General features: G+C 38.6%; 1 non-coding gene across 1 annotated transcript; it reads right to left on the bottom strand.

Annotated features, from left to right (window-relative positions):
- Positions 1-17,720: 17,720 nt before the first annotated feature.
- Positions 17,721-17,826, bottom strand: LOC145580413 (small nucleolar RNA R71). Its single transcript, XR_014099461.1, has one exon. It is a non-coding gene; the product is annotated as a small nucleolar RNA R71 (small nucleolar RNA).
- Between the last annotated feature and the right edge of the window lie 8,126 nt (positions 17,827-25,952).

Genomic DNA, 25,952 nt, shown 5'->3' on the forward strand with positions numbered 1-25,952 from the left:
CCATGTTTTATGCTTCGCATGTAAAGAAGCTTTGAATACAATCCTTTCTTGCAATATAATGTATACTATTAGACGAAACTCTAAAAAAGCCCAAAACCCAAATAATTATACATAGACATATAATTAGGATTCAATGTAAACCATACACATTCTTCACACTTGGCCTACAATGTTAGAGTTCCTTAATACGGAAAAAGATAAGTGCAAAATTTAAATTGAAGCTTTTTTAGTCAGGAAAATGAAGAAACATATTCATTGATCAAATAATAAAACATACGCCATCTCAGTCACAATGGCATTACAGATTTACATCACCTGTATACATACAATGATAATAACACACTACACCAGAGAATAGTCCCTCTCTGGTTAGTATGTAATACTCCTCATGATTGCTTTAAAAGGATTTAATATACTACTCATATCAACAAGATGCATCTTCCTTTTAGAGAACCTATATGCTAACATAATCAATAGTTAAGCGTGTTTGGCTGGGAGAAGTCTTGGGATGGGTGACCTCTTGGGAAGTTTTCTCGGAGTGTGTATGAGTGAGGAAAAAAATGCGCTAGAAGAACTTGTGTTGGTTTGTGAGGATAATTATTAACCTTTGATGCACATTTCGTCACAATAGGCCCCTTCCTAATTTGTTTGGGGTCAGGGTGTTACAAATGGTATTAGAGCAATCCTACGACCGCGTGCTGATCGTGGATAATTAATCCTATGTCAGTCGCCTAGCGGGGGAGAATTCTAGTGCCATATGGTTGTAGCTAGACTGGATGTAACACTTTGGCTACCCAGTTGCCATTAGGCGTAATACTAGAGTCCCTAGCTTTCCAAGCGCAACGAGGGCGTTGCCTTTCTCAAGTGGGGGTGTATGTAATACCCCTCATGATTACTTTAAAAGGATTTAATATAATACTCATATTAACAAGATGCATCTTCCTTTTAAAGAACCCATATGCTAAGATACTCCATAGTCTAGCGTGCTTGGCTAGGAGCAGTATTAGGATGGGTAACCTCCTTGGAAGTTTTCTCAGGGTGAGCATGAGTGAGGACAAAAATGCACCGGAAGAACTTATGTTGGTATGTGGGGACAGTTATTGGCCGTTGATGCGCATTTCGTGAAAATAGGCCCCTCCCTAATTTGTTAGGGGTCGAGCTGTTACATAGTAAATTCAAAAGGCTTGAAATAACTACCCTGCCCCACTTAATACTATTCGTAGGTGACATCTTCTTACAAAAAGCTGACAAAAACACAAGAGATAGCAGTAATCAAAAATTAAAGTTAAAAAAAAACACCATGACTAATGAGAACTTCCTAACAAAGATAAATTTATACTACATCCCCAGAAGGTGGCTTAATTTGTAGGAAATATGTCATCCTACTCAGTCTTCTTGCGTTTGAACACAGTTTCACGCTCCCAAGGGACACTCGGTAATACCTCGGATTTTGATACATATTTTCTAAATTAATTAATACTTATTTTATAAACAAGGTATTTTAGTAAATTACTTTCCTATTTAAATTTTGGAGCCAAAATGATATTTGAATTTGACGCCAAAAGTATTTTGAAACCTAATTATTATTTTTAGCTTTTGGATAAGATTTATTATTCGTTTATTCTATTTTAAAAACCGAATTATTTATATATATTTCGGATATTTTAATTAAATAAATTATATTTTATTATTTATTTAAGATGGCTGAAAATTCCGTATTTAATGACTATGATTTTTGGATTTTCAATGTACAGAAAATCTGAATTTCTTAGTTATTTTATTTAATGAATAATTGGTATTTTATTAATTATTATTTTATACAATAAATATTATTTACACAATTATTTTTAAATCCTTAAATCTAGAAAAAACATTCCCTAAATACTACAAAGGAGGTCCGAAAATTTGGAGCACGGAAGCTCAAAATATTTGGCCACCTTAGAGGGATTTTGGGTAAATTATTTTGGTAATTTGTATTTTTAATTATCTTCCTCAAAATTATTATTTTCCTTTATTTTATTTCCTCATCTTCTAAATATTTGATCATCTTATTGTCCTACCTTATATCTTCCTTGATTATTCCCCATGTGTAGACATCTACTTTTGGCCTGTCTTGACCGGAATTGCTATGACGATAAATAAAACCATCTTTGTGTTGGATCAACGTGAAGAATACTTATGGACAACTGATTAAGTCATGAGAATACAAAACAACTACCCTAAACCAAAACATAATGAATTAAAGTCCAATTAACTAAGCTCGATCAATAATTAGGCTTAAACTCGAAGTTAAAACCTAATTTTGAGGGACTTAGAGGTGCCTAGGTTAAAAATTAAAGGTGCCGCAAGAAAATCCACGCTTCTTAATGAGTCACGCTGGTCTGGCGCGTGCAGCTCACAAGGTTGCGCGTGACACCCAGCGCAGCCTCTAGTGATGCGCTCGCGGAAGATTATGAATTTTATGAGAATATAAAATCGAATCTTACCATAATACCGCACGCAAGACATTCAGTTGCGCTGCTATAGTAGGCGCGCGAAACCAATTCAGATGCGCGCGACACCTGCTGCGGCAGAATACTCCAAACCCTAAACGCACCCATTCCCTATAAATAAGGGCCTAATACGAAGCTTAAAGAGACATAAATTAACCCGAAACACTGGCAAAAACTTTGTGAACTTGTGTACTACCAACCCTCTTGTCCTAAACACTCATCCCTCTTATTACTTGTTACTACGGTGGAGGTTCCCAAACAAGAAGGAGTCCATAAGTGTTCTAAACGAAGACCTAGCAAGGAAAAGTGGTAAATTCTCGAGCACTTAGATCAATCACCTTTTCTTTTCTTGTTTAAACAACCTTTAATCAATTAATTAAGTGTTGTTTGATCACCTAAAATAAACTTTTAATTAATTAATCTCACATAGTACTCTTTTGTTAATCAAAGTCTAGGAATTTAATAATTAATTGTTGTTTGATCACCTAAGTCAAGGAGAATCTTGTTTATTTATTGTTCTTTTCACGAATTTGATTAAATAAGATAACAATTTTGCAATGTAATTCCTATGTGATTGATGCTTGTAAATAAAATCAACAAACTTAGTTTTAGGTATCACATTGCATATTGTTTGGTTATGAAATTGTGAAAAAGGAAGAGTTAGTAGAGGCCGCACTAGGGCTAGAATAGCGATTCCCCCCTTAAAGGGGAACGTTATTTTAGTACCCTCGCTCCCGAACTCATTTCTGGTACAAGTAGACCAATTTAGGCATCAATAAACTTATGAGTTTTATTAAAACTCATTGACGACTCCTTACTAGTTTCTTACAAAAAAGCATAATCATAGGATCAACTCTAATTCAAGGTCCCTGATGAGAGGTGGATTCTAGGTCGTTGAAACTAAAATTCCTCCAATCAAACTAAATTTGTAACCGAACCTACACCTAGTAATAGGGCAAGATCGGGTCGAACCACTAGGAATGGGGGGAAGTTAGCTATTGCCAAAGTCAAGCTATTTCGAACTATAAGAGGTAGTGTAGGTTATCTAAATGAACTAAACAAACAAAGTAATTCACAAAGTAAATCGATATATCAAACACTAGGAAGTTAGGATCCACATGCTTCACCACATCTCTAGCAAGCTAACTACTCACAATCCATTAAAGAAATCAAGAACAAAGCTATACTATTCATCAAATTCATCAACATCATTCCAATCAAACCAATCCAATCAAACAATCAATAAACATGAACAATCAACAAAACAATTGAAATAAAAAAAAAACTAAAGATTGAATTAAAGTAAAGAAGATTTTTACAAACTTGATCAAATCAAAGGAAATGTACTTGAATTCAAACCAATTGCAACTATCATCAATCATCAACCATCAATCTTCAATGTTTCTCTCTCTAAAATCTAGAGTTTCTTTCTCTAAGCAAATCAAACCTAATTCTAATTCTAAGGTTTTTCTCTTCTCTCCTCTAAAAATGAAGAGAAAACTATATATAGTAAAACAAAACCAACAAAGGAGAAAGTAGTTAGTCTTCCCAAAAGAAACAGTACAGGCGCGGCCTTTACTTTGAAGATGCGCGGCAGCGAGACTGGACTGCGCGGCTGCGCCATGGCCGCGCGCGCCCGCGCCTGGGAGCAGGACAACTCTCTTCCCCTTCATATTGATGCTCCTCGTGTGCTCCACTTGTTGTGCTTGATGAACACGGAGCATGGAAAATCCTAAAACACCATGATGGTGGGTTCAACACCAGAATTGGTACCCCAACTGCTTGAATGCACGGCCTAAAGAAGCATGAAACTTACACATCTCCAATCTTGGGCTTCAAATGGAAGACATTAAGCATCCCAATCAATGCAAAACTCGGGAAGAGACCTCGGGAACGAACTTCCCCTGAAAATAAAAGAAAACAAACAAATAAAGGGGAAAAAGGCAAAATAAAACAAGAAATGCATGAAAATGGAAAATCTACTAAGGAAAATGCAAACTAAAGAAATAGAGAGCAAAATTAAGGAAAAGGGAATAAAAAGGGCTACAAAAGAGAATAAAAATCACTCTAAAAGGGATCAAATGAGTGCCATAAATGACACTCATCAAATTACCCCAAGATAAACTTTTGCTCGTCCTCGAGCAAAACCAAGCAAGCAAAAATAAGGGTGAAAGACTTATTCAAATAAGAAAAAGAAAGACAAGAGATGAGAATATACACTAAGACTCACTATCGTAGGAATCACGGTTGTTTTTAGCTACAACAAGCCCTTTAAACCCCTAGATCGCTCTAGAGGACGAGTGATGGTCTCGTAAGGGTTTCCTAAGAGGTTTACCCATAACTCTTTGAAGTAAAATGAGGCAAAGTAATGAAAAGAAAAAAAGGTAAATAAAAAATTCAAACAAATAGCTCTTAACAAGGACTTTTACAAACGATCAAATACAAGTGAATAAACACTTCTCTATATGATAGGAGTATGCATGGTCCAAGATATCTAAGGTTAATTGAAGCATAAGATATGCTAAGCGTAGAGAACTAATGAGGCACAATCCATTTTCATCCCAACCAATCACCGCGTTCTCCCAATGGCTTCAAATCTACCCTTAGTAAGCGTCTTAATGGTTCCTCGAAGGAACCGGAAAAGAATAGAGTTTGTGGTTTCTCGACATCTCGGCTATTACATACCACTCTATAAGCTTGCCCTACATCTCCCACCACCGACTAGTGATTCATCCACAAATGTCAAAAGGTCTTGGAAAAAGTTGTAATGCAAAGGCAAGAAGGGTGAGGGTAGGCTATAATTTGAAATTTGGTGGTATACCTAAATCGTGAAGCAAAGATTGGCCAAATCTCAACACCAAAACCAAGTAATCACCAAACAAAAACACAACACTCCCAAGCTTATTCAAATTTAAGAATCACAAACATATGTACAAAAAGCGTAAGACGCTTCCCCCCAAGCCAAAATAAAGCATTGTCCTCAATACATAAAATTGGGAGAAAGAAACTTACATCAAAATATATTTTTTGAATTTTTCATTTTTTACTTTTTATCACTTTTTGCCAAAGCTTTTGTATGTGCTTTGCTTTTTCTCAGTTTTTCATTTTTTCATTTTTATTTTGCACTTTATTCAATGTCCTCGCCTCTTTTAACTATGGACGGCTTTTTCAACTTTGCATTTTCTTTTTATTCACAAAATTTATACAACACAGACTTGCTTACAACATAAGAACCAAACAATCATTCTCATCCGCTAAAACTCCAACATAAAAGACCAAGTGCTTCACAAAAACAAATGATGGGAACAAAAATGAAACGAAAAGCTTAAGAACTAAAGATGTGGCTTGAAATGAAGGGTAAATGGCTCAAATGGTTAGCAAGAAAGAAAATGAAAACCCAAAATAAAGAAATGAAAACTAACCTAGAAAAGTAAAAATAACCACCCCGAAAAGATGCCTTTGTCCTTCCTAAATGGCTCGGTCGCGATCTCGGGAGATGAAAAGCAAATTCTAGATAAAGTACATAATAGCCAAGGTTCCATGTGCCGCTCAAGCAAAATATGCAGAAGGCTTGAAAAGAAAGAAACCTCACAAGGTTGTAGCAAAAACTCACTAAAGGTGTCAAATCCACCAAAAGAAGCAACTCCATCTTACCACAGACTAATAGAATCCGGCTTCAAGGCCCCAAAACGTCTAAACTGCTACCTTAGCATACCCTATCCTAGAGTTAACCATGGATACTCTCAAAGCATGCACATCGATAAGACATAGGAAGGCACATATTCAAATGCGAAATCTCAGATGGTAGTATGTCCAAATACAAGAGCTAAACAAGTTAAAATAAAATATAGCCTCAAAATCTTTTTGTTTGTTTTTTTTTTCATCAATGCAAGAAAAAGGTAAAAGAAAAGAAAAAAAAGGAAAGAAAAGAAAAACACAAGAATGCAAGCAAGACAAGTAAAACCCAATCGTCAAACAAGCGGTCATTCGGCAATATTGCCAATGACCCCAAACACGCTAGGTGTTACAAGGCAAACATTCTCGAACAATCAACTCTTCCTAAACTAAACCTATTCTAAGAAATCAAGAAAGAAAAAGAAAGATAAGAAATAGAAGGATCTCACCGGCTACTCCAAGCAATGCTAATGAATATAAATGAAGGGAAGCATAAACCTTCATGATTCTCCAAAAGCAAAAGAAGGATAACATTCCAAGTGAAATATTAAAAGCTATATACAAAAAGAAATTGTTAGTAACTTCCAAACAAAGAACTCAAAATGTCTAAACTGAGACAACAATGAGCATAGAATTAGAGAAAGAGAATCATATAGCAGAGAGAAAACTCATCCATCCAGAAAACAATCAACCAGCATGAAAACAACGGCCAAGCAACAGACCAACATCATATCATCATCATCAGAAAACAATTGCGGCAAACAGAAATCAACATAAATCATTATCAGAAAGAGACACCAAGTCGAAGACAACGCCATAGTGAACCATAAAAGCAAGGGCGAAAACATCGCAATACAACAAACATAAGAATACAACCCCTAAGCCTAAAATGAGCTACCCCCCCCCCCCCCAATAAAAAACCAAGCAACAAGCTGGTAAAATAACAACACAAAAGCAAACGAGTATAAAAGGGAGGGTAGCCAAAATGGCATCACTCGACACTGTTGTAAGGGGTAGAATGGGTACTCCCCTCACCAACGTTAGAAGAAACATGGCTAATGACATCATCCACATCCATAAGACCCTTATCCTTTAACTGACTATCCCTCATGGCCTTGTCCCTAGCGAAATAGAGGGACCAATCATCTAGAACCGGCTCACCCGAGAGCCCCCATCGGCCAAAATTCTCAAGATTAGGGAATGGGTTAGGGTTAGCCGGGTCATAAGCAAAGTCACACCCTCCGGGCCTCCTATAGTCGTAAGAGGTCGGAGAGGTCCCCTTAATCGCATGGGGAAGCACATTGGGCCCCTCCCAATAGGGATAGCACAATCTAGGCCCAAGGGCCGGGTCATACGGGGCCTATTGAGGAATGGGTCTCTGTTAAACCGGGAGGTAAGGGTAGTTAACATAAGGCTCAATCTCCCCCCTCATTAAATGCATATCACAAACTTGCCTAGCATGGTAATCATAACCTAAAACAAAGTCATTCCCTAAAGGTGAACAATTCAAAACATTTGCAATGGAATCAATCTTTGCATGTAAAATAGACAAGTCACAAGTAGAGAAAGAAGGTGATGAAGGGAGAATCAAAGATGTACCTCCCCAGGACAACGGAGGCAAAGAGGGAGCAAGAGGGTGAACGGGGGAATACAGATTGTGGCGGAGATTTTGCAAAGGAGCCTTCTTGAGTGATTGGTCTATCGGCCACTTGTTTGGCCTCCAAGGAAGAGCGGTGTCCAAGCATCGAGCGGTAGCCTCCGGATGAGGGATGGGGCACCAATTGATTATCCTTGAAACTTTCCAAACAAACAAGTCTTCTTGAGAAGTAAGCTCTAAAAATCTTTGGTTGATCAAGGCATAGATACTAAGTAAATGGGATGGAGTCTTCTCTCGTTTATCACGAATAGGCTCAAGGGAATCAAGTATCTTCCCATACTTCTTATTGAGAGAGAAGGTCAAGATAGTGATCATTCCTCCCAATTGAATGCTTCCAGAGAGAAATTCATGATCACGAATATCGATGAAACGATCAAGAAAATGGGACGCAAAATCAAGGACCTCGACCTTATCTTCAAGGGGTTTGTCTGCCAACCAAAGCCAACTTAGTTCTTCCTTAGAAATGGCTCCGAGAGATTCTTTAGAGAAAAATGCATAAGTGAGGAGTCGACTAAAGTATCTCAAAACTAGGTGGATGATTGAAGCCGACTTGGAATGTTGAGGACTATAACTATCTTCAACCGATATGTGCCTCCACCAGCAACGTTCCTTATAATTATCATCTCGTTGCAAAACCTCAAAAGTCGGGTAAATGTAGGGAGTACCCTCTATTGGCGAAGGAAACTTAAAGGCTTCAAAGAAGTGGGAGAGAGGAACCCAGTGGTCATTGTTGAAAACTTGAAAAGTAAGCATTTGAGTAGACACACCATCCAACTTCTCCTCATGCTCTTCCAAAGATGAAAGAAACTCGAAGGTGATGCGGGCATATGTTGGAGCATTAAGACCAATGAATTCTTCCAACCCCAAATTTCGAGCCAAGAATCTCACATCTTCATTAATTCCTAATGATGTTGTTGCCGATGCATCATAGAATCGAGTTGATAGAAGCTTCCTACATGAAAGACAAATGAAATTATCCCAATGCTCTTGTTCGGTTCAATTCCATAAGTCTCTTTGACATTGGGCGGAGGTGGCACAACCTCCCTAGAATTAGAACTCCGTGCCCTCTTGGCCCGGCGAAGAGCTGCCATCTACACACAAGCAAACAAGAACTAGGTTTAAAATCATGAAAGGAATGATGTGAAAAGATGCTGTATATCAAGAACAAATAAATTCAAGGCCACCATTATCATGGAAATGAGCAAATTATCACACCACCAGTGTAGATATGCACTTGAACAATATTGCTAGCATGAATTCATGAACTATAAATGAGCACGAAGAGAAATAACACTCCAAACAATAATCTAGAACCCATCAATATGAACATCATTATTACCAAACATCATAACAACATGTCCAACAATGATGGTATCAAAATAGTGGTTGTTCAAGCAAAATCAAGCATCACAAGTTCAATTATCCATCAATAATCATCATCAATACAAGTATTGGAGGTAAGAAATAAGCAATATAAAAGCACCATTAATGTAAGTACCAAAACAAGTCAAATATCTCATGAAAAACCAAGGTAGAAAATTTATCAAGAAAACCAAAAGAAATGAAGGAATCATACGTTTAAATTGGTGAGAAATTCTAATGAAATGGAACAAATAGCACAATCACACACTATCCATCCAATATTGTAAACTCAAAACCCCAATCAAATAGTACCCAAAAATCCCAACTTTTGGAGAGAGAAAATCACAAGGAATGTGTAAAACTGGAAATTTTAGAGTAATAATCAACTAAATGAAGTTAAAAATGATGATATTATGATGATAAAATGGCAGCAAAGAAGATGATGATAATAGACTCAACAAGAGAAATGAAGTAAGAAAATGGAGGAAGAGAGAGAAAAGAAGATGGTGCGCTTAAAAGAAAGGGGCATCAGAGTGGCGCGCCTGAGCCACCTGGACGTGCACCCGCACCCTCCTGGGTTTTTTGCTCCTCCGAAACCCTATTGTGCGCATATCGGTGGGCACAAGCTACATGCCTATGATGAACACGAGATTAGGTAGTCTCTAAACGCCTTTACGATGGGTTCAACACGATAATTTCATGAATCCATCATTTCGAACCCACCAAGCCTCAATTCTTACTTATGCCTCCAAATACTCAAATTGAACACTTCATCCTCAAATTTGGTACCAAAATTGTTGGAAACCTTACTTCCATCCAATCAAAAACACCCTAAAACACAATTAAAAAAAAATCAATTAGATCAAAAGCATCAAAAAGAAAAAATAAAAATCGAAGAAAATAGAAAAGAAAGTTAGAAATTCGGGTTGCCTCCCGAAAAGCGCTTGTTTAACGTCATTAGCTTGACGCTCCCCACCCTTCAAGGTGGTTCATAGAGGGTCATATTATGAATGACTCTGACAAAAACTCCATCGTAGTAACGCTTGAGCCTATGGCCATTGGATTTGAAAGACCTTGAGAAATCCAAAGGAAAGATTTCAACCGCATCATTGGGGAAAACCTCTTGAACCACAAAAGGACCACTCCTACGAGACATTAACTTTCCGAGAAATAATCTTATCCTTGAATTGTAAAGGAGCACCTTATCACCAACATTGAACTCCTTTCACCTCTTTTGTACGAGTTTTGTACATGCTTGCACAATTATATGCATCCAAACGAAGTTCTTCCAACTCATGGAGATCAAGCCAATGTTGCTCACCCGCACTTGCCAAATCGAAATTGATTTTCTTAATAGCCCAATGAGTACAATGTTTAAGTTCAACCGTAAGATGACAAGACTTCCAATAAACCAAGCGGTAAGGAGTGGTGCCAATACGAGTCTTAAAGGTCGTTCTATATTGCCCACAAAGCATCATCAAGCTTGTCAGACCAATCTTTCCTATTTCTTGCAACCGTCTTCTCAAGGATCAACTTGATTTGACGATTAGACACCTTAACTTGTCCACTAGTTTGAGGATGATAGGGGAGTCAGAATCGTTGATTAACTCCATGCTTCTTCAACATCTTGCGGAAGGCACTATGCACAAAATGAGATCCATTATCACTAATGACCGCCTTGGGAACGAATGCCGAATCTTGGGAAAATTATCTACTTGAACATCTTCATCGCTACCTTATGATCGTTTTTTGGTGAAGCAATGGCTTCAACCCATTTCGACACATAATCAACGGCAACAAAAATATATTGATTCCCATATGAAGAAGGGAAATGACCCATGAAATTAATTCCCCATACATCAAAGACTGCCACCTCAAGGATGGGTTGTTGGGGCATCTCATTTCTCCTTGAAGTATTTCCGGTTTTCTGGCACCGATCACAACTCTTGACAAATTTTTAAGTATTATTGAAGAGATTTGGCCACCACAATCCACATTGAAGCACCTTGGAAGCCATCCTAGAAACACCCATGTGACCACCACTAGGATCCGAGTGGCACATCTTCAACAAACTAGTTATCTCCTCGTTAGGCACACATCGACGCAATAAACCATCAACACCTCTCTTGTACAAGATTGGTTCATCCTATACATAATGCCTAGCCTCCCTCTTAAGCTTCTTTTTTCGATTCTTGGTAAATGAGGGAGGAAACTCCCCACAAGCAATATAGTTAACTAAATCGGCAAACCATGGGAGTTCCTTCACGTGTATAGCATACAAAGAATCATCAAACATTCTATCTTCAACAGGAGACCCATCATCTTGAACTTGGAAATCCTCAAGTCTAGATAAATGATCCGCAACCACATTTTCCGCTCCTTTCTTATCTCTAATTTCAAGGTCAAAAGTTTAAAGCTCAAGAACGTAACGAATTAGCCTTGGCTTTGATTCCTTCTTGGAAAAGAGATATTTTAGGGCCGCATGATCGGTGAAGACAATCGTCTTTGACCCTAACAAATAGCAACGAAATTTTTCAAAAGAATGAACAATTGCCAAGAACTCATTCTCCGTTGTTGTGTAATTTCTTTGAGCACCATTAAGAGTCTTAAACATGTAATAAATGACATGAAGCTTCTTATCAACTCTTTGACCCAACACACCCCCAATGGGCGTATCACTAGCATCACACATCAATTCAAAAGGCAAATCCCACCTAGGAACTTGGACAATGGGAGTAGAGATCAAAGCTTTTTTCAATTTGTTGAATGCTTCCAAACATTTGTCATCAAACACAAACTAAACATCCTTTTGGAGAAGATCATTGAGAGGCTTTGCTATGAGAGAAAAGTCTTTGATAAACCTTCTATAGAACCTGGCATGTCCCAAGAATGATCTCATGCCTTTTACATTAACTAGAGGTGGCAACTTCTCAATAACCTCAATCTTTGCCTTGTCCACCTCTATACCTTTGTGAGAAATCTCCCAATTTAATACCAAATTCACCTTCTCACACCTAGCCAATCATTTCTCAAGATTTTCAAGGCATGCCTCAAAGGAAACTCCGCCTACGGAGTAGTCATCCATAAACACTTCCATCTCCTCCTCCAACATATCTCCAAAGATACTCATCATACATCGTTGAAATGTTACGGGAGCATTACAAAGTCCGAATTGCATTCTCCTATAAGAAAATGTACCATAGGGGCAAGTAAAAGTAGTCTTCTTTTGGTCATCGGGGTGGATAGGGATTTGGAAAAACCCTAAGTAACCATCAAGAAAACAATAATACTTGTGCCTTGTTAGTCTTTCTAGAATTTGATCAATGAAAGGAAGGGGAAAGTGATCTTTCTTGGTGGATGTGTTTAGACGTCTGTAGTCTATACACATTCACCAACCCGTGACCGTCCTTGTCGCGATAAGCTCACCTTTTTCATTCTTGACGACGGTCATGCCTCCCTTGTTTGGAACGACATGAACGGGAGAGACCCACCTAGAGCTTGAGATGGGGAATATAATTCCCGCATCTAGAAGTTTAGTAATATCTTTCTTCACTACCTCCCCCGTTTAGGGATATAGTTTCCGTTGTCGCTCAATAGAAGGGAGAGCACCCTCCTCAAGGGTTATGTGGTGTGTACATAAAGCGGGGCTTATACCCTTGAGGTCATCAATGGTATATCCCAAAGCACCTTGGTGCCTTCTCATAACATCACATAACTCTTGAGCTTGGCTCTTGCTCAAAGATGCACTAACAATCACGGGATAAGTAGAACTTGGGCCTAAGAACTCATACCTAAGGTGTGATGGTAGAGGGAACACCTTTACCTTCTTTAGTTGAGGCCGCTTGCAAAAATTCTTAGCTTGAGATCTTCATGCACATTTACTCGTCACTTCCTTCCAAGCTTCCATCAATGACTCTTTCAATGAAAGCCATTTCCTTGCCATGCTCACCTATCTTTTCTTTATTCAACAAAACACACTCAAGAGGATCATTAGAGGCGAGCAAGTACTCATGTATGGAATTCATAATGTCATCTAAAATTTCGATTCTCATACAATTCTCTAGTGAAGAAGAAGGGTATTTCATACTCTCATTCAAATCAAACTCAATCTCTTCTTCCCCCACCTTGAGAGAAATTTTAGCATTCTTGACATCAATCATAGCTCCCGATGTTGCAAGGAAGGGTCTACCAAGAATGATGGGGATATTGGAATCTTCGTCCATATCAAGCACAACAAAATCTACCGGGATCACAAACTTCCCTACCCTCAAGGGAACATCCTCTACCCTACCTTTTGGGATTTTAATGGACCTATCGGCTAATTGTAAGGTGATGTTGGTAGGTGAAAGTTCTCCTAGCTCAAGTTTTTGATAGACCGAGTATGGCATAAGGCTAACACTAACTCCTAGGTCATACAAGGCATTATCAATTTTTATCTTGTTAATAGCACAAGGGATAGAAAAATTCCCAGGATCCTTCAATTTAGGCGGCATCTTGTTCATTACGATGGCACTACAATTCTCGGTCAAACTAACCATTTTCGCCATATCATAAGTTCTCCTCCCACTCATGATTTCCTTAAGGAATTTTGCATAATTCGGCATTTGGTTAATGACATCGGTGAATGGGAGGGTAAGATGAAGTTGCCTAAGCAGCTCTATGAATTTGCCAAATTATCCATCTAATTTATGCCTATTAAACTTTTGGGGGTATGGGAGCTTAGGCTTGATAACTTCGCTCACTTTCTCTTTCACTTTTTCAACTTGTTCCTCATCAACTTTCTCAACCAAAGGTCTCTCATCTCCGTCATTCTCAATCGGGTCCTTGCTAGGACTCTCCTTTGCATCACTCTTCTTAGAAACTCCACTTTTAAGAATCCTACCACTGTTAGTTACAATTGTATTCATAGAATTCTTAGGATTTAAACCTTGTGAAGTCAAAGAAGAAAGATTTGCAAACTCTTTCCACATACTAGCCAATTGAGAAATTTGGTTCTCTAACCCCTTACTATAAGTCATCATGTCATTAATCTTCTCATTATTAAGGGTTATATGAGTATTCAACACCTTGGTTTGGTTCTCAATGGCATCCTCTAACCAACTCCTAGATGAAGATGGTTGATCATAGAAACTATCACTTTGGCCATGGATCTTTGGAGTAAATCCGAGTGGGGTACCTCTTTGAACATTGTTTTGAAAATTCCCCCTACTTTGATTACTCTAATTACCCCTACCTTGATTTTGGCCATGATTTTTATTATGGTTACCATAACCTTGGTTATGATCTCCATATCCTTGGCTATGACTCTGACCACTATAACCATGGTTGTTATAGTTACCACAAAACCCTTGGGTTCTTTTGAGATCATATTCAAGGTATGTTCGCGTACTTGGTAATTATCATGATAGGTATTGATTGGAATTTGTTGTATGGTTAATGTTTGATGATGATTTGTGATGTATGGATTATTTATGATGGATTGATTATTCGAATTAAATATGTTGGTATGTTAGATATCAACCACACTTTTATTATTAGCATGATTGAAGACACATTTAATTAATCTAAATGTTTAATTTGGTTTGGATATGGAAAGGAAATTTTATTGTGGTTCATATAATTTTTATTGATGCTTTAAGCATGGGAATTGAGCTATTAAGTGTCTTAGTACTCAGGAATAAATTATATTACGGTGCCTATGTGCACTTAAGGTGTTTCTAAGCTAACACAAAGGGATAGGATTTGCAGCGCATTATGCGTTTAAAGGTGTCTTTGACACCGAGGTAAATTAAAAAGGATTTAACATTAAAAAATTTGTGGTCACTAATAATTCAAGAATTAATTTGGTATGAACGATTGCTTGTATGATTATAATGTGTGATTATGTTAAGGTTTGAGAGTTATCACTAAATTGAATAATATGTAAAACAACGTAAAGTGAAAGAGATTACGCACCAAAAATCTTGAAACGTATATACCTTGATTATGAACATATGGGGGGAGTTATAGGGTTTTATATTTAACCATAACTTCTATTGGGAGTACAGGACACTGTATTTTCCTTTTATTATTATTATACACAGGATATCCGTCACTTCATGTGACATTTTCCTACCCGGTTAGCTCCCGGTGTACTTTACCTCAAATTTATTTGGGGCAGGGATTTGGTTGGAAACTCGTTCGATGCGTAATCAAATTAAATGGGAACTGGTATTTGTGTAGTTAATGTTGATTGTGTTGTATGCTTGTTCACGGGTGCAATAAGGTAAGTTATGTGATGATAGGATGAAAGCATGTTAGTATGTTAAATTTACGCTTATGTACTCGGCATTGTTGATTGTGTGTTTGTATGTTTGTTTGACCTTGTCTTTATCTTGGCTCTACGATGACCCATTTTTAATCACGAGTAGTGGGGACAAGTAAAGGGGAGTGATGAGCATCGTTTATGGCGCTCAAAAGAATAAGATTTAGATTCATTTTCTTTGTTTTCTTTCATCATTTTCATATAATTCTCTTAGTTTTATTTGATTTTCCATTTTTATAATCCACTTTGGTTCTCGATTAGTTTTTACGAGTTTTTCATATTTTTAGTTGATAATTCATAGTTTTAGTTTTAGTTTTATTTTGTTATGCTTTCTCTCTTTGTCTTATTTGTGTTTTGTAGGTGAATAATCAAGTCAATTTGCTCATTTTGGGAATGCCTTGTTCGCGGGCATCATCTCGAGTGCACTGATGATGGGGATGCTTGGAAGCACGGAGTTTGATCAAGCAAGCGAAGGAGCCAAGGCCTCGTGCACCACACAGGGGTGCGTGTGTGCAGACCTAGCTGGGCGCGCGCGCGGCTGGTTGGTGCGTGCGCACGACCCTATGCATCTCCTTTCGCTCGATTTTTCTATTTATAGCTTTTGACTTTCTTTTTTAGGACGACTTAACTTTTGTACTAGAGATAATTTTCCAGAAATAGTAGAGAAAGAAGCTTAAGATTTACTTGTTTGTACTTGAATTTGACCTTAGATTTCAATTTGATCTTGAAATTCCTTCTTCAATTCAATGAAAGTTTGTAAGATTTCTTTCCTTTGATTTACTTTTAATGCAATTCTTTCTTGTTTCTTGAATTTTGATTGAGATTACATTCCTTTCTCTAGAATTTGTTGATTGATTGTTTCTTTTGATTAAGCTTTAAATGAATATGAATTTGATTGAATTTGTTTTGTTTCTTAATTTCACCATGATTAGTGAGTAGATTAGTTGCTAGGGAGAAGGGGAAGCATGCTTGATTGATGATTTTTGCTAGTTGATGATGATAAATTGATTTGAATGTTGCAATTAACTTGGTTGACATAGTTGTGCATGTGATTAATTAAACTAGGAGTGATCAACCTATAAGATTAATCTAAATTGCATTGCAAATTTCAATGACATGAACCCTTGATTTGAGAATTGCTTTAATTGATTGAATTTGATTATGATTTTCCTTGTTAGCCATTCATAGTGAACCCTAGCTTGGCTTATAGGAGATAGCTTTTGGATTCCTTTGATTGCAACTATTGTTTGTCCCTTGTGATGTTGAATAGATTGAGTGATCTATAAATTAGCATAATCATTGAGCTTGCATGTGGAACCAATATCCCTAATGTTTAGCATATTGAATTCTTCGATTTGTCTAGCTTTTTGACATCTTAGTTACCAACCACAACCATTTATATTCTTCGAATTAGCTTGACATAGGCTATAGTATCGTTCCTACTCATTCCTTTAGGTTCGACCCTTGACTTACCATATACTTGTATTAGGGTTGGTCGAGTGTTTACAAATTAAGTTTGGCTCTTGGGAGAGGTAGATAACGACCTACATTTTCCTCTTGTCAAAATTGGCGCTGTTGCCGAGGAATGATATTGGTGCTTTATTATAGTTGTTGAGTCTATTTCACCTTTAATTGAAAATACAAAAAGATTTTCTTTTAGGCTACATTTGTAGCCGTGTTACTAACCATTTCTTTTGAGATTTTATTCATAGAGCACGTGGTCATTCACTAGTGCCATTTGATCCTGAAATTGAGAGAACTATTGCAAGGTTGAGGAGTGCTAGACGATCTTCGAGCCCTAGCATTTCAAGTGAAGAAGAACCACAACAAGAAGAACAAGAAAGAATGGGAGAAAATCCAAGAGTGGCATTGAAAGAATTGGGAATTCCCGGTGCATATAGATTTGAGAGTGGGATTGCTCCACCTACAACACCGGAAAATGACTTTGAAATAAGGCCGGCAATGATCACTTTGATAAAGAGGCGACAATTTAGTGGGGCCAAGCATGAAAGCCCGTTAAACCATCTCAAGGAGTTCGAAAAATATTGCAATACTATCAAGGTGAATGGAATTTCTTAAGAATTCATCTGTCTCAAGCTCTTTCCCTTTTCTCTCATAGGGCGCGCTTTGGAATGGCTAGACAAGGAGGTTAAGCCGAATTCTCTAAGGACATGGGACGAGGTTACTAAGGAATTTCTATCCCATTTCTATCCACAAAAGAAAACGGCGGAGGCTAGAGTTTTGATTCAAGGTTTCAAGCAAAAGCCAAGTGAGAGCCTCTATGAAGCATGGGAGATATACAAAGAGTATCAAAGGGAGTTTCCTCATCACAGAATTCCAACCAATCAAATCATTCAAATCTTCTATGGAGGCCTTAGCCCTCAAGGAAAATCATGTTTAGATGGTGGAGCCGGAGGTCCTATCATGAACAAAACGGAAGAGGAAGTGGTGGACATAATTGAAGACGTATTGAGGTATTATAGAGATTAGCAAGATGGAGAAAGAGAGTCCACTAGCAAGAGTAGCTCTTCGGTGTACTCGGTTGATCATCTAAATGCAATCAACAATCTATCCTCACAAATGACAAACTTGAGGAAGGAGATATCTGCTATCAAGGCAAAGTTGGAAAGTACTACCTGCCAAGTTTCAAATCTTCCCTCCCAATCTAAGGGGAGAGGTATGTCTTCTAATTCTCAACCTCATCCTTCTTCTAATAACATGCCTAGTGGATTCTTGTTTTGTGATGATTGTGGGTCGTATGATCATGATGTTTCTAGTTGCCCTCATGCATGTATGGATGTTTGTGATGATCAAGATGGAAATGTGAATGAGCATGTGAACTATGTGTCAAATAATCATGATTCTAGGTTTGAGAATCAAAGAGGTCAATGGAATAGGATTTACAACAATCGTGGCAATTTTAACAACTATAACCAAGGTGGTGGTCATAGGAACCAAGGTTCTCGAGGTAACTATAAAAATCAAGGTTGTAGTAGCAAAAATCAAAACCAAAATTATGGTAATCAAAATCAAGGTTATTGGAATCATAATCAAGGTAGTGGTAACCATAATCAAGGTTATGGTAAAAATCAAAATAGGGGTAATTCGAACAAACAAGGTACAGGCAATTTTCAAAACAATGCTCAAAGAGGACCTCCACCCGGATTTGCTCCAAAGGCCCAAAATGATAATTCCTATGTTCAATCCCCTTCTTCTTCACATAGAACAAATTTGGAAGAAATCATTGAAAATCAAACAAAGTTGTTGAACACTTACATGACCGTAAGTGATAAGAAATTTAATGAAATGATGACTCATAATAAGATGCTTGAAAACCAAATTTCTCAAATTGGTAATACTTTGAAAGACCATGCTAGTCCTTCTTCTTTACCTTCCCAAGGCCTAGATCCCAAGAGACCGGTCAATGCTATTGTCACAAGGAGTGGTAAGGTTCTTGAGGAGAGCTTGCCTGGGAAGAGTGAGACCAAAGAGGGCACAAAAGAGGTTTTGGTTGAAGATGAGAGAGATGGTGCATCTTTGAGTGAGGTTGAGATTGAGATGCCTAGTGAGGTGAGAGTAGAGAAAGAAATTTTAAAACCCAAGCTTCCTTATCAACAAAAATTCATGAGACACAAGTTAGATGAACAATTTGGAAGATTCATTGACATGTTCAAGCAACTTCACCTTTCTCTACCATTTACGGAAGTTGTCACCAAAATGCCCAACTATGCAAAATTCCTCAAAGACATTTTGAGTGGTAGGAGGACTTGTGATGGAGTAGAGACATTGAACTTGACCGAGAATCGTAGTGAAATCATAATGAACAAGATACCACATAAGCTAAAAGACCCTGGAAACTTTTCCATCCCTTGTGCCATTTACAAAATGGAAATTGAGAATGCCTTGTGTGACCTAGGAGCTAGTGTTAGCCTTATGCCATATTTGGTGTACCAAAGACTTGAGGTAGGGGAACTCTTACCTACTAACATCACTTTGCAATTGGCCGATAGGTCAATTAAGTTTCCTAAGGGTAAGGTAGAGGATGTTCCTTCGAGGGTTGGGAAATTTGTTGTTCCACTAGAATTTGTGGTGCTTGAGATGGACGAAGATGCTAATATTCCTATCATTCTAGGGAGACCATTCCTTGCTACTTCGGGTAATTGGAGGATGTGATAAGTGCTAAAATTTCACTCAAAGTAGGGGATGAGGTGATAGAATTTGACTTGAATGATAGCATGGAGTATCCAAGTTCCTCTTTATAAAATTGCATGTTGATTGATTCTCTCGATCATGTTGTGTCTTCTATGCATGAGCAATTGCTCACTTCTAACGATTCTCTTGAGAATGTTTTGTTGAATAAGGAAAAGATAGGTACTCCTAGCAAGGAGATGGCTTTGTATGAAGATGTGCTCAATGGAACCTTTGAGGATGTTAAAGAGAAAATGTGTTTGAGCATTTCTAGCCAAGAAGCGTTGCAAGTGGCAACATCGAAGGAAGGTAAAGGTGTTCCAATGGTTGAGCTCAAACTTCTTCCATCACACCTTAGGTATGAATTTTTGGGACCCAACTCCACTTTTCCCGTGATAATTAGCTCTTCTTTGAGTGAGCATCAAGCTCAAAAGTTTTGTGGTGTTTTGAGAAAGCACCGAAGTGCTTTGGGTTATACCATTGATGACCTCAAAGGTATAAGCTCCACTTTATGTACACATCACATAACTCTTGAGGAGGGTGCTTTACCTTCTATTGAGAGACAACAAAAGCTGCACCCCCAAATGGGAGAGGTACTGAAGAAGGAGATCACCAAACCTTTGGATGCGGGAATCATATTCCCCATTTCTAGTTCTAGGTGGGTCTCTCCCGTTCACGTTGTCCCGAAAAAAGGAGGTATGACCGTCGTGGAGAATGAGAAAGGTGAGCTCATTCCGACGAGGACGGTCATGGGATGGAGGATGTGTATAGACTATAGACGTCTAAACACATCTACAAAGAAAGATCATTTCCCCCTTCCTTTTATTGATCAAATGCTTGAGAGACTAACAAGGCACAAGTTCTATTGTTTTCTTTATGGTTATTCGGGATTTTTCCAAATCCCTATCCACTCGGATGACCAAGAGAAAACAACCTTCACTTGTCTATATGGTACATTTGCTTATAGGAGAATGTCGTTCGGCCTTTACAATGCTCCCGCGACATTTCAAAGATGCATGATGAGTATATTTGGAGATATGTTGGAAGAGGAGATGGAGGTTTTTATGGATGACTTCTCCGTAGGTGGTTTTCATTTGAGGCATGTCTTGAAAACCTTTAAAAATTTCTTGCAAGGTTTGAGAAGGTGAACTTGGTCTTGAATTGGGAGAAATGTCACTTCATGATGGAGGATGGCATAGTCCTTGGCCACAAGATCTCTCACAAGGTAATAGAGGTGGATAAAGCTAAAATTTAAGTCATTGAAAAGCTTCCACCTCCGGAGAATGTAAAGGGAGTGAGATCTTTCTTAGGGCATGCCGGGTTTTATAGAAGATTCATCAAGGATTTCTCGCTCATTGCAAAGCCCCTCAATGATCTTCTTCGAAAAGATGCCGAGTTTGTATTTGATGATAAGTGTTTGGAGGCATTCAATAAGTTGAAGAAAGCTCTAATCTCTACTCCTATTGTTCAAGCTCCAAGATGGGATTTACCATTTGAGTTGATGTGTGATGCAAGTGATTCGGCAATAGGAGGTGTCTTGGGTCAAAGAGTGGACAAGAAACTTCATGTGATCTATTATATGTCCAAAACTCTAAATGGAGCTCAACGGAATTACACTACAACGGAGAAGGAATTCTTGGCTATAGTTCACGCTTTTGAGAAGTTCCGTTGTTATCTATTGGGTTCCAAAACCATTGTCTTCACAGATCATGCGGCTCTCAAGTATCTTTTTGCCAAGAAAAAGTCCAAGCTAAGGTTGATCCAGTGGGTTCTTGAGCTCCAAACCTTTGACATTGAGATTAGGGATAAAAGAGGAGCGGAAAATGTTGTGGAGGACCATCTTTCTTGTTTAGAAGATTCTCAAACTCATGATGATGGTTCTCCAATTGAGGATAGGATGCTTGATGAGTTCTTGTATGCTATTGAAGCAAAGGATCTCCCATGGTTTGCCGATTTAGTGAACTTTCTTGCATGTGGAGAGTTTCCTCCTTCCTTTTCTAAGAACCAAAGAAAGAATCTCAAGAGAGAGGCAAGGCATTATGTGTGGGATGATCCCATCTTATACAAGCGAGGGGTCGATGGTTTAGTTAGACATTGTGTGCCAAACGAAGAGGTGCCTAGTGTTTTGAAAATGTGACATTCGGATCCAAGCGGGGGCCATATGGGTGTCTCTAAGACCGCCACTAAGGTCCTTCAATGCGGTCAATGGTTGCCACATCTCTTAAAGGACTCATGGGGCTTTGTAAAGACATGCAACCGATGTCAAAGAGTTGGGAACATCTCCAAGAGAAATGAAATGCCTCAACAACCTATACTCGAGTTAGAGGTGTTTGATGTATGGGGTATTGATTTTATGGGGTCGTTTCCTCATCTTTTGGAAATCAATATATTCTTGTGACGGTCGATTACGTGTCTAAGTGGGTCGAGGCCATTGCCTCCCCAACTAACGACCACAAGGTGGTTATGAAGTTGTTTAAGAAGATAATCTTTCAAAGATTTGGGGTACCAAAGGCGGTGATAAGCGACAACGGTTCTCATTTTATTCACCCATGCCTTTCAAAAGATGTTGAGGAAGCATGGAGTCCATCAAAGATTCAGCCTCCCATATCATCCCCAATCGAGCGGTCAAGTGGAAGTCTCTAATCGTCAAATCAAGCTCATCCTTGAAAAGACGGTTTCGAGGAATCGAAAGGATTGGTCGAAAAAGTTGGATGATGCTCTTTAGGCTTATCGAACAGCTTTCAAGACCCCAATAGGTACCACTCCATACCGCCTAGTCTGTGGCAAGTCATGTCATCTCCTGGTTGAAATTGAACATCGTGCTTTGTGGGCAATCAAGAAGATAAATTTTGACTAGGCAAGTGCGGGGGAGAAAAGGTGGTTAGATCTTCATGAGCTAGAGGAGCTTCGGTTTGATGCTTATGATTGTGCTAGTGTGTACAAAGCTCTTTCCAAGGAAACTCATGACAAGCTTATTGAGAAGAAAGATTTTTCTGTTGGCGATAAGGTTCTTCTCTAAAATTCAAAAATGAAGTCGTTTCCCGGAAAGCTCACGTCAAGATGAAGCGGTCTCTATTTGGTCAAGAATGTTTTTCCAAGTGGTGTTGTAGAGGTCTCAATGATAGATTCTTTTTCTCCGTTTAAGGTCAATGGCCATCGTCTCAAGAAGTATTTCGGCGGTGCTTTTGTTAGCCTTGTTCACTCATTGCTTCTCCGACCACCACCTTAATTGGTGGAGGACGTCGAGCGATGACGTTAAACAAGCGCAACACGGGAGGTAACCCGGTTTTCTAACCTTTTTCTTTTGATTTTACAATTTTTTATATTTCTTTTATCCTTGAGAAATTTTTCTTATTTCTCTTTATTTTTGTTTGTTCTCTTGATTTTAGGTACCATGAGATTGGATCGAAGAAAATTTCCAACAATTTTGGTGTTTTTTCAAGATTTCACGAGGTTTGGTTAAGTTTAGGTGGAAAAGCTTGTTGGGGTTTTATGCTCTCATGTTTGCATTTTTATTGATTTTCTACTCTTTTTCGAATGCGCTTTCAACTATCTCATTAAGCAAACACGAGAGTATATACATGGCCGAGATATTCTTGCTTGGTGCACGCGCACCAAAGGGGTCAGAAATTTTCACTAACTTTGACAAAATTTGACGGTTTTTGAACCTTCCCCGTACCCCCTTGGTACGCACGCACCCCATCCCTACGCACGCGCATCGCAGGGGTCAGAATTTTGGCCTGCTTTTGGTGCGTCTCAAGCGAGAACCAGCCCCCCCAGCCCCTACCTGGTGCGCACGCACCTCTTGGCTGCGCGCACGCACCAGGTAGGCAGCGTTTTTGGCCAATTTTGCAGCCCCAAGCCTCGTGCCAACCCCCCCTTTGCTGTCGCCTGCGCGCGTGCACCATCCTATGCGCGCACGCACCGTCGCCAGAAGCCTGGTGCGTTCAGCGCCCCCTTTTAACCCCAAAAACGCACCACCTTATTTGTCTATTCTCTCTCCCCGACTATTCCTTCATCCCTATACCCCTTTTTCTCTTTTCAACCCCTTCAATATCTTTGAAAATCAAGAAACCTAATCCTTTTTCATTTCAATTCATCACAAATTACATTAAACACATCAAATTTTCGAATTTTAACCAAAATATTTCTAGATTTTCGAACCGAATTTCGAAATTTTTGGGTTATTTTTCGAATTTTAGAACTTTGTGTTAAGGTTTGGAACTTGTCTTTGGGTGTTCTATTTGTTCTTAAATCTTCATTTTGGGCAATTCTCAAGTAATTCAAGGCTTCATTGAGGTGTAATTTCTTATTTTCTAGTCATATTCTTCCTCATTGTTCAAGCTTGAAACCCTTGTTTTTGCTTTCATGGTAGAACTCCATTGTTGGTTCTGAATGATGTTATTGGATAATAAATTGAAGCTTTTTCATGATGAATTTGTATACCTTGCTTGATTCCTTGATTCACCATTGTTGGTCATTTTCTCTCTCATGGGTATTCTTTATGATGGTTTTATTGCTTTGATAATTTAATGTTTAAGATTATTTTGCTTAATTTGATTCATGATTTGGTTTCTTATGTTCAATTTTTCCTTTAATTCATGCCTACTTGCTTCAAATTCATGATTCTATATTAATGGCATTGTTCTTATGTAGCCATCTCTTGTTTCTATTTTAAGATAGTTGCATTTGTGCTTGATTCTTGAGCAATTACTTATGCTTATTATTGAAATATGAAAAATGTAAAGATTTGCTCATGAATTGTTTTCCTTCTTGTAGATGGCTCCAATCCGTCATAAGAAGCGGGCAAGATCAAGTTCAAACAAACCTAGGCATGTTGTTCCACCTCCACCCGAGGTAGAAGAGACATACGACATTGAATTTTCTAAAGAATCACATTGGGATCGTTTCAAGCGTCTGTCCAAGAGGAAGCTAAGGCCAACAAGATTCTACGATCAAGCAACAACCAAGTTTCTCGGCATAGATGAGGACGTTAGGCTTCTTGTAAAGGGCCTTGATCTTTTAGAGTTCTTGGATTTGAGCGCCCCTACTTATGCTAGGGTGACCTATGAATTTCTTTCTTCTCTTGAAGTAGTCCGAGAACCGGGTGACGATTCCTCAAGGATTTTGACTTTCCAACTTTTCAATCATGATCACTCATTCATGGATTCTCAACTATGTTTGTACTTCAAGTTTCCATGGGCCGAGGACGCAGATCATTGCATCTATCCGGTGCATAGTAGAATGGCAAATGACCATGGATATAAGGAGCAACGTTGGTGGAGATGTATCTCGGAGGAAGGAAAGTATGAGCCTCAAAATTCCAAGACCGCTTCCACGATTCATATAGGTATGCGGTATTTCAACCGTCTCCTCACTTACGCTCTTTGCTCCAAGGATTCTTTGGGAGCTATCTCCCGAGAAGAGCTTTATTGGTTGTGGATAGCCGACCAAAACGACTTTGAGATTGAGCTAGTTGATTTCACGGAGCATTTGATCAATCGATTCTTGGATATCCGTGATGGAGTTAGCCTATCGGGGAGCATCCAATTGGGAGGGATGATTTCTATCCTAGCTCTTTGCATCAATGATGACTATAAGACTTTGTTAAATGAGCTTCCCCCAATTATTGATCCTCGAGAGAAATCTTCTTCTCATTTCCTCAACATCTCCGCCCTTGTGAACCAAAAGTTTCTCGATCGTACTAGAAAGGATGATGTTTTCATTTGAAAAGTTTCCCGGATTAAAGAATGGTTCTTAATCCCATGCAAAGAGGCAACTACCCGACCAAAAGAGAAAGATTCCTTGTCTTGGAGGCCTCCGGTGCGAGAAATTGATCCTTCTATTCAATGAAGGACGAACTATATAAGAGGCTGCTCAACCAATGCCTTCTCATCGAAGTTTAATGAAATGATGACCCCCAATAAGATACTTGAAAACCAAATTTCTCAACTTGCCAATGTTTTGAAAGACCATGCAAGCCCTTCTTCTTTACCTTCTCAAGGCCTAGACCCTAAGAGGCACGTTAATGCCATAGTAACAAGGAGTGGTAAGGTGCTTGAGGAGAGTTTTCCTAGAAAGAGCAAGAATGAGAAGGGTGCCAAGGAGGTTTTAGTTGAGGATGAGGGAGGTGGTGCATCCTAGAGTGAAGTGATGGTAGAGCCACCGAAGGAGGTGAAGGAAGAGAGAGAAGTTGTGAAACCTAAGCTTCCCTATCCACAAAGATTCATGACACACAAGTTGGATGAACAATTTGGAAGATTTATTTGCATGC

Source organism: Chenopodium album, chromosome 14, assembly GCF_948465745.1.
Source record: "Chenopodium album chromosome 14, dcCheAlbu1.1, whole genome shotgun sequence".
NCBI lineage: Eukaryota > Viridiplantae > Streptophyta > Magnoliopsida > Caryophyllales > Amaranthaceae > Chenopodium > Chenopodium album.